This window comes from Arachis hypogaea, chromosome 12 (genome assembly GCF_003086295.3).
Source record: "Arachis hypogaea cultivar Tifrunner chromosome 12, arahy.Tifrunner.gnm2.J5K5, whole genome shotgun sequence".
Lineage (NCBI taxonomy): Eukaryota > Viridiplantae > Streptophyta > Magnoliopsida > Fabales > Fabaceae > Arachis > Arachis hypogaea.
This window is the reverse complement of record NC_092047.1, coordinates 75256641-75265552: the sequence shown is the minus strand read 5'-3', so window position 1 is coordinate 75265552 and position 8912 is coordinate 75256641. Positions and strand designations below refer to the sequence as shown.

General features: G+C 40.7%; 2 non-coding genes across 2 annotated transcripts; both read left to right on the top strand.

Annotated features, from left to right (window-relative positions):
• Positions 1-892: 892 nt before the first annotated feature.
• LOC112731955 (small nucleolar RNA R71) lies at positions 893-1000 on the top strand. The gene has a single exon (XR_003167702.1). It is a non-coding gene; the product is annotated as a small nucleolar RNA R71 (small nucleolar RNA).
• Positions 1001-8336: 7336 nt separating this feature from the next.
• On the top strand, positions 8337-8444 carry LOC112731760 (small nucleolar RNA R71). The gene has a single exon (XR_003167522.1). It is a non-coding gene; the product is annotated as a small nucleolar RNA R71 (small nucleolar RNA).
• The last annotated feature ends 468 nt before the right edge of the window (positions 8445-8912 follow it).

Genomic DNA, 8912 nt, shown 5'->3' with positions numbered 1-8912 from the left:
TCTCAGCGTGAGCCTCAGATTCCTATGGTTCCTCTTTAGGGAACTCCATGGAGGTCAGTGGGCGTCCATTGAGGTCTTCCTCAGTGGGAATCACTGCCTCTTCCTCCTCTCCATGTTTGGCCATGTGAAACGTGTTTATGGCCTTGCACTCTCTCTTTGGATTCTCTTCTGTATTGCTTGGGAGAGTACTAGGAGGGAGTTCAGTAATTTTCTTACTCAACTGACCCACTTGTGCCTCCAAATTTCCAATGGAGGACCTTGTTTCAGTCATGAAACTTTGAGTGATTTTGATTAGATCAGAGACAATGGTTGCTAAGTCAGAGTGGCTTTGCTTAGAATTCTCTGTCTGTTGCTGAGAAGATGATGGAAAAGGCTTGCTATTGCTAAACCTGTTTCTTCCACCATTATTGTTGTTGAAACCTTGTTGAGGTCTCTGTTGATCCTTCCATGAGAGATTTGGATGATTTCTCCATGAAGGATTATAGGTGTTTCCATAGGGTTCTCCCATGTAATTCACCTCTTCCATTGCTGGGTTCTCAGGATCATAAGCTTCTTCTTCAGAGGAAGCTTCCTTAGTACTGCCTGTTGCTGCTTGCATTCCAGACAGACTCTGAGAAATCATATTGACTTGTTGGGTCAATATTTTATTCTGAGCCAATATGGCATTCAGAGTATCAATCTCAAGAACTCCTTTCTTCTGAGCTATCCCATTATTCATAGGATTCCTTTCAGAGGTGTACATGAATTGGTTATTTGCAACCATTTCAATGAGTTTTTGAGCTTCTGCAGGCGTCTTTTTCAGATGAAGAGATCCTCCAGCAGAGCTATCCAATGACATCTTGGATAGTTCTGACAGACCATCATAGAAGATTCCTATGATGCTCCATTCTGAAAGCATGTCAGAAGGGCACCTTCTGATCAATTGCTTGTATCTCTCCCAAGCTTCATAGAGGGACTCACCATCCTTCTGTCTAAAGGTTTGGACTTCCACTCTAAGCTTACTCAATTTTTGAGGTGTAAAGAACTTTGCCAAGAAGGCATTGACTAGCTTTTCCCAAGAGTTCAGGCTTTCCTTAGGTTGTAAATCCAACCATGTTCTAGCTCTGTCTCTTACAGTAAAAGGAAAGAGCATAAGTCTGTAGACTTCAGGGTCAACCCCATTGGTCTTGACAGTGTCACAGATTTGCAAGAACTCAGCTAAGAACTGATGAGGATCTTCCAATGGAAGTCCATGAAACTTGCAATTCTGTTGCATTAGAGAAACTAATTGAGGCTTAAGCTCAAAGTTGTTTGCTCCAATGGCAAGGATAGAGATGCTTCTCCCATAGAAATCAGGAGTAGGTTGATGTGTATTTTCGGAAAACAAATTCCAAACACACAAATCTAACCGGCAAGTGCACCGGGTCGCATCAAGTAATAATAACTCACGGGAGTGAGGTCGATCCCACAGGGATTGAAGGATTGAGCAATTTTAGTTTAGTGGTTGATTTAGTCAAGGGAATTAAGATTTGGTTGAGTGATTTGTGATTAACAGAATTTAAATTGCATGGAAAATAAAGGGAATGGGTAATTTGCATGAAATTAAAGAGAATAGAAAATTAAAATGCTGAATCTTAAATAACAAGAAATTAAATGGCAGAAGCTTAGAACGCAAGAAATGTAAATTGCAGAATCTTAAAGTGCAAGAAATATAAATTACTTGAATTATAAAAGGGGTTGGGAATTGGGATTGCAGAAATTAAACAAGGAAAAGTAAATTGCAACAAGCAGAAATGTAAAAGATGGATTCAATTAAACCGGATCTCAAATGAAAATGAAAATAAGCTTGGTGTAGCAACGAAACAAGGAAATTGAAATTGAAAGATGTAGATCTCAGGACTCAAGAGACTAGGTAACCAAGTCTAGATCTCAATGCCTTCCTAGATCCAAATTGAGAATTCAATTGCAAGAAAAGTAAAGGTCCAGCAGTAGAAGAAAAGAAGTGAAATCGCAAATTCTCAATGATGCAGTAAATCAAAACAGAGAGAGATCTCAAGATGAGATTGAGATAGAATTTCCTCAATTCTTCAACCCAAGATTCAAGACAAGTGTAAATGAAATTGAAAACAAGAAAACTAAGAGGAAGAGAATTCAATTCCCCTTCCCCAACACTCAAAATCTCAAATTAACTCCTCACCAAAAGCTCTCCCAAAATCACTTAGTAAAAACTAAAACGGAAAAGACTCTCTAAAAACTTAAATTCTAAGCTATTTATACACTCTCTTCAAATGATCTTCAAGCCTTGAATTGGGCCTTTGCTCTTGATGGAATTGGGTTGACAAAAGCCTCTGTTGATTGCTCTTGGAGTTGGAGAGAAACTCATTTGTGAACCGGGCCATGAACCAGAAAAGCTTGAGTAAAAGTTTGAGGTCAAACTTTTACTCAAACTTTTCATATCAGCTAGCCTTCCTTGCTGCCATCCACGTTTGAGCCAAAGTTTGAGGTCAAACTTTGAGCCAAACGTGGATCCCTCTTGCATGCCTCTTGGGGTACTACTTTGCCCTCTTGTCAAGTTGCCAATTTTATGTCCATGGTATGCGAAATTGTTACTCAGGTTGTGAATTATTGTTCGAAATTAATTCCCTGGCGATGGCACCAAAAACGGATGCACAGAACCATGGTCTAAACATATCTTCACAACTTCGCATAACTAACCAGCAAGTGCACTGGGTCGTCCAAGTAATACCTTACGTGAGTAAGGGTCGAATCCCACAGAGATTGTTGGTATGAAGCAAGCTATAGTCACCTTGTAAATCTCAGTCAGGCGGATATAAAATAGTTATGTAGTTTTCGAAATTTAGTAATAAAAGAAGGATAGAAATACTTATGTAAATCACTGGTGAGAATTTCAGATAAGCGTATGGAGATGCATTCGTTCCTCTGAACCTCCGCTTTCCTGCTGTCTTCATCCAATCAGTCTTACTCCTTTCTATGGCTGGCTTTATGTAAGGATGTCACCGGTGCCAATGGCTACTTTCAATCCTCTCGGGAAAATGGTCCAAATGCTCTGTCACAGCACGGCTAATCGTCTGGAGGCATCACCCTTGTCGTTGGTTGCATCCTATTCCTCTCTGTGAAAATGGTCCGATGCGCTGTCACTGCATGGCTAATCATCTTGGAGGTTCTCGATCATACTGGAATAGGATTTACTATCCTTTTGCGTCTGTCACTACGCCCAGCACTCGCGAGTTTAGAGTTCGTCACAGTCATTCAATCCCAGAGTCCTACTCGGAATACCACGGACAAGGTTTAGACTTTTCGGACTCTCATGAATGCTGCCATCAATCTAGCTTATACCACGAAGATTCTGATTAAGAGATCTAAGAGATACTCATTCAGTCGAAGGTAGAACGGAAGTGGTTGTCAGGCACACGTTCATAGGGAATGATGATGATTGTCACGTTCATCACATTCAGGTTGAAGTACGAATGAATATCTTAGAAGCAAAATAAGATGAATTGAATAGAAAACCAGTAGTACTTTGCATTAATCTTTGAGGAACAGCAGAGCTCCACACCTTAATCTATGGAGTGTAGAAACTCTACCGTTGAAAATACATAAGTAATGAAGGTCCAGGCATGGCCGAATGGCTAGCCCCCTAAAACGTGATCACAGGATCAGAATACCATCCAGGATGTCTAATACAATAGTAAAAGGTCCTATTTATAATAAACTAGCTACTAGGGTTTACAGAAGTAAGTAATTGATGCATAAATCCACTTCCGGGGCCCACTTGGTGTGTTCTTGGGCTGAGCTTGAAGTCTACACGTGGAGAGGTCGTTCTTGGAGTTGAACGCCAGCTTTTGTGCCAGTTTGGGCGTTGAACTCCACTTTGCAACTTGTTTCTGGCGCTGGACGCCAGAATTGGGCAGAGAGCTGGCGTTGAACGCCAGTTTGCGTCGTCTAAAATTGGGCAAAGTATGGACTATTATATATTTCTGGAAAGCCCTGGATGTCTACTTTCCAATGCAATTGGAAGCGCGCCATTTTGAGTTTTGTAGCTCCAGAAAATTCATTTTGAATGCAGGGAGGTCAGAATCCAACAGCATCAGCAGTCCTTCTTCAACCTCTGAATCTGATTTTTGCTCAAGTCCCTCAATTTCAGCCAGAAAATACCTGAAATCATAGAAAAACACACAAATTCATAGTAAAGTCCAGAAATATGAATTTAACATAAAAACTAATGAAAACATCCCTAAAAGTAACTAGATTCTACTAAAAACATACTAAAAACAATGCCAAAAAGCGTATAAATTATCCGCTCATCACAACACCAAACTTAAATTGTTGCTTGTCCCCAAGCAACTGAAAATCAAATAGGATAAAAATAAGAGAATATACTATAAATTCCAAACTATCAATGAAACATAGCTCCAATCAGATGAGCGGGACTTGTAGCTTTTTGCCTCTTGAATAGTTTTGGCATCTCACTTTATCCATTGAAGTTCAGAATGATTGGCTTCTATAGGAACTCAGAGTTCAGATAGTGTTATTGATTCTCCTAGTTCAGTATGATGATTCTTGAACACAGCTATTTTATGAGTCTTGGCCGTGGCCCTAAACACTTTGTTTTCCAGTATTACCACCGGATACATAAATGCCACAGACACATAATTGGGTGAACCTTTTTAGATTGTGACTCAACTTTGCTAAAGTCCCCAATTAGAGGTGTCCAGGGTTCTTAAGCACACTCTTTTTTTGCTTTGGACCTTGACTTTAACTGCTCAGTCTCAAGTTTTCACTTGACACCTACACGCCACAAGCACATGGTTAGGGACAGCTCGGTTTAGCCGCTTAGACCAGGATTTTATTCCTTTAGGCCCTCCTATCCACTGATGCTCAAAGCCTTGGGATCCTTTTGATTTGCCCTTGCCTTTTGGTTTTAAGGGTTATTGGCTTTTTGCTCTTGCCTCTTAGTTTTAAGAGCTTTTGGCTTTTTCTGCTTGCTTTTTTTTTCCTTTCTATTTTTTTTCGCCTATTTTATTTTTTTTTCTGCAAGCTTTGTTCTTTGCTGCTTTTTCTTGCTTCAAGAATCATTTTTATGATTTTTCAGATTATCAAATAACATGTTTCCTAGTCATCATTCTTTCAAGAGCCAACATATTTAACATTCTTAAACAACAACTTCAAAAGACATATGCACTGTTCAAGCATACATTCAGAAAACAAGAAGCATTGTCACCACATCAATATAATTAAACTAAGTTCAAGGATAAATTCAAAACTCATGTACTTCTTGTTCTTTTGAATTAAAAGATTTTTCATTTAAGAGAGGTGATGGATTCATAGGACATTCATAACTTTAAGACAAAGTTACTAACTACTAATGATCATGTAATGAAGACACAAACATGGATAAGCACTTAACATAGAAAACGAAAAACAGAGAAAGTAAGAACAAGGAATGAGTCCACCTTAGTGATGGGTGCGTTTCTTTCTTGAGGAACCAATGATGTCCTTGAGCTCTTCTATGTCTCTTCCTTGTCTTTGTTGCTCCTCCCTCATTGCTTTTTGATCTTCTCTAATTTCATGAAGGATGATGGAGTGTTCTTGATGTTCCACCCTTAATTGTCCCATGTTGGAACTTAATTCTCCTAGGGAGGTGTTGATTTGCTCCCAAAAATTCTGTGGAGGCAAGTGCATCCCTTGATGTATCTCAGGGATTTCTTGATGATGAGCTTCTTCATGTGCCTGTTGAGATTCATGAATGTGCTTTCTTGTTTGCTCCATCCTTTTCTTAGTGATGGGCTTGTGAGATGAATCTTTCCATCTCCCATGGCTCAGAGGTGGAAGCATTTGTCTTCCCTTTCCTCTTTCTTGAGGTTTCTCTGGCCTTAGGTGCCATTAATGGTAATGGAAAAACAAAAAGCTTATGCTTTTACCACACCAAACTTAGAATATTGCTCGCCCTCGAGCAAGAGAAGAAAGAATATATGAAGAAGAAGAAGATATGGAGGAGATAGAGGGATGTGTGTATGGATGTGAGTGGTGAATGGAAAACAGAAGGGATGACCATGAATGGAGAGAGAGAGGGTGAGGTGGGTGGGGATCCTGTGAGATTCACAGATCCTGAGATGATCCTGTGGGGTCCACAGATCCGAAGATGATCCTGTGGGGTCCACAGATCCTGAGGTGTTCAAGGAATTACAACCTTGCACCAAATTAGGCATGTAAAATGCCCTTGCACACAACTCTGGGCGTTCAGCGCCAGGTTGGTGCCCATTTTGGGCGTTCAACGCCCATTTGTTGCCCATTTCTGGCGTTGAACGCCAGAACCATGCTTGTTCTGGGCGTTCAGCGCCAGCTCTTCTCCAGGGTGCAATTCTGGCGTTCAGCACCCAGATGCTGCCCATTTTGGGCGTTCAGCGCCCAGATACTGCCCATTTTGGGCGTTCAGCGCCAGAACCATGCTCTGTTCTGGCGTTGAACGCCAGACAGGTGCTTCCTCCAGGGTGTGATTTTTCTTCCGCTGTTTTTAATTCTGTTTCTAAATTTTTCGTTTATTTTGTGACTCCACATGATCATGAACCTAAGAAAACATGAAAGACGAAAATAAAATTAGATAAATAAACATTGGGTTGCCTCCCAACAAGCGCTTCTTTAATGTCAATAGCTTGACAGTGGGCTCTCATGGAGCCTCACAGATGTTCAGAGCTTTGTTGAGACTTCCCAACACCAAACTTAGAGTTTGGTTGTGGCCTCCCAACACCAAACTTAGAGTTTGACTGTGGGGGCTCTGGTTGACTCTGTAGTGAGAGAAGCTTTTCATGCTTCCTCTCCATGGTTACAGAGAGAGAACCTTGAGTTTTAAACACAAGGTTATCCTCATTTAGTTGAAGGATTAATTCTCCTCTGTCCACATCAATCACAGCTCTTGATGTGGCTAGAAAGGGTCTTCCAAGGATGATGGATTCATCTTCATCCTTCCCAGTATCTAGGATTATGAAATCAGCAGGGATGTAAAGGCTTTCAACCTTTACTAACATTTCCTCTACTTGTCCATAAGCCTCTTTTCTTGAGTTGTCTGCCATCTCTAATGAGATTTTAGCAGCTTGCACCTCAAATATTCCAAGTTTCTCCATTACAGAGAGTGGCATGAGGTTTATCCCTGACCCAAGGTCACATAGAGCCTTCTCAAAGGTCATGGTGCCTATGGTACAGGGTATGAGGAACTTTCCAGGATCTTCTTTCTTCTGAGGCAATCTCAGTAAATCCAATGCATTTAATTCATTGGTGAACAGGGAAGGTTCATCTCCCCAAGTCTCATTACCAAATAATTTGGCATTCAGCTTCATGGTTGCACCAAGGAACTTGGCAACTTGCTCTTCAGTGACATCCTCATTCTCTTCATAAGAGGAATACTCATCCGAGCTCATGAATGGCATAAGGAGGTTCAATGGAATCCCTGTGGTCTCTAGATGAGCCTCAGGGTCCTTTGGTTCCTCAAAGGGAAACTCCTTATTGATCACTGGACGTCCCAGGAGGTCTTCCTCCTTGGGATTCACGTCCTCTCCTTCCCTTACAGGTTCGGCCATGGTGATTAATTCAATGGCCTTGCACTCTCCTTTTGGATTCTCTTCTGTATTGCTTGGGAGAGTACTAGGAGGGATTTCAGTGATCCTTTTACTCAGCTGGCCCACTTGTGCTTCCAAATTTCTAATGGAAGACCTTGTTTCATTCATGAAACTTACAGTGGCCTTAGATAGATCAGAGACTAAGTTTGCTAAATTAGAGGTATTTTGTTCAGAGTTCTCTGTCTGTTGCTGAGTGAATGATGGAAAAGGTTTATTATTGTTAAACCTGTTTTTTCCACCATTATTAAAGCCTTGTTGAGGCTTTTGTTGATCCTTCCATGAGAGATTTGGATGATTTCTCCATGATGGATTATAGGTGTTTCCATAAGGTTCACCTAAGTAATTTACCTCTGCTATTGCAGGGTTCTCAGGATCATAAGCTTCTTCTTCAGAAGATGCCTCTTGAGTACTGTTGTATGCAGCTTGCATTCCATTCAGACTCTGAGAAATCATATTGACTTGCTGAGTCAATATTTTATTTTGAGCCAATATGGAATTCAGAGTATCAATTTCAAGAACTCCCTTCTTCATAGGCGTCCCATTACTCACAGGATTCCTCTCAGAAGTGTACATGAACTGGTTATTAGCAACCATGTCAATGAGTTCTTGAGCTTCTGCAGGAATTTTCTTTAGGTGAATGGATCCACCTGCAGAAGTATCCAATGACATCTTTGATAGCTCAGATAAACCATCATAGAATATATCCAGGATGGTCCATTCTGAAAGCATGTCAGAAGGACACTTTTTGGTCAGCTGCTTGTATCTTTTCCAAGCTTCATAGAGGGATTCACCTTCTTTCTGTCTGAAGGTTTGAAAATCAGCTCTAAGCTTGCTCAGCTTTTGAGGAGGAAAGAACTTGGCTAAGAAAGCCGTGACCAGCTTATCCCAAGAGTTCAGGCTATCTTTGGGTTGAGAGTCCAACCATATTCTAGCTCTGTCTCTTACAGCAAAAGGGAAAAGCATGAGCCTGTAGACTTCAGGATCTACTCCATTAGTCTTAACAGTATCACAGATCTGCAAGAATTCAGTTAAAAACTGAAAAGGATCTTCAGATGGAAGTCCCTGAAACTTGCAGTTCTGCTGCATCAGAGAAACTAGCTGACGTTTCAGCTCAAAATTATTTGCTCCAATGACAGGAATGGAGATGCTTCTTCCATGTAAATTGGAATTAGGTGCAGTAAAGTCACCAAGCATTCTCCTTGCATTATTGTTTTTGGGTTCGGCTGCCATCTCCTTTACTTGTTCGAAATTTTCAATAAGGTTGTCTCTGGATTGTTGTAATTTAGCTTCTCTTAGTTT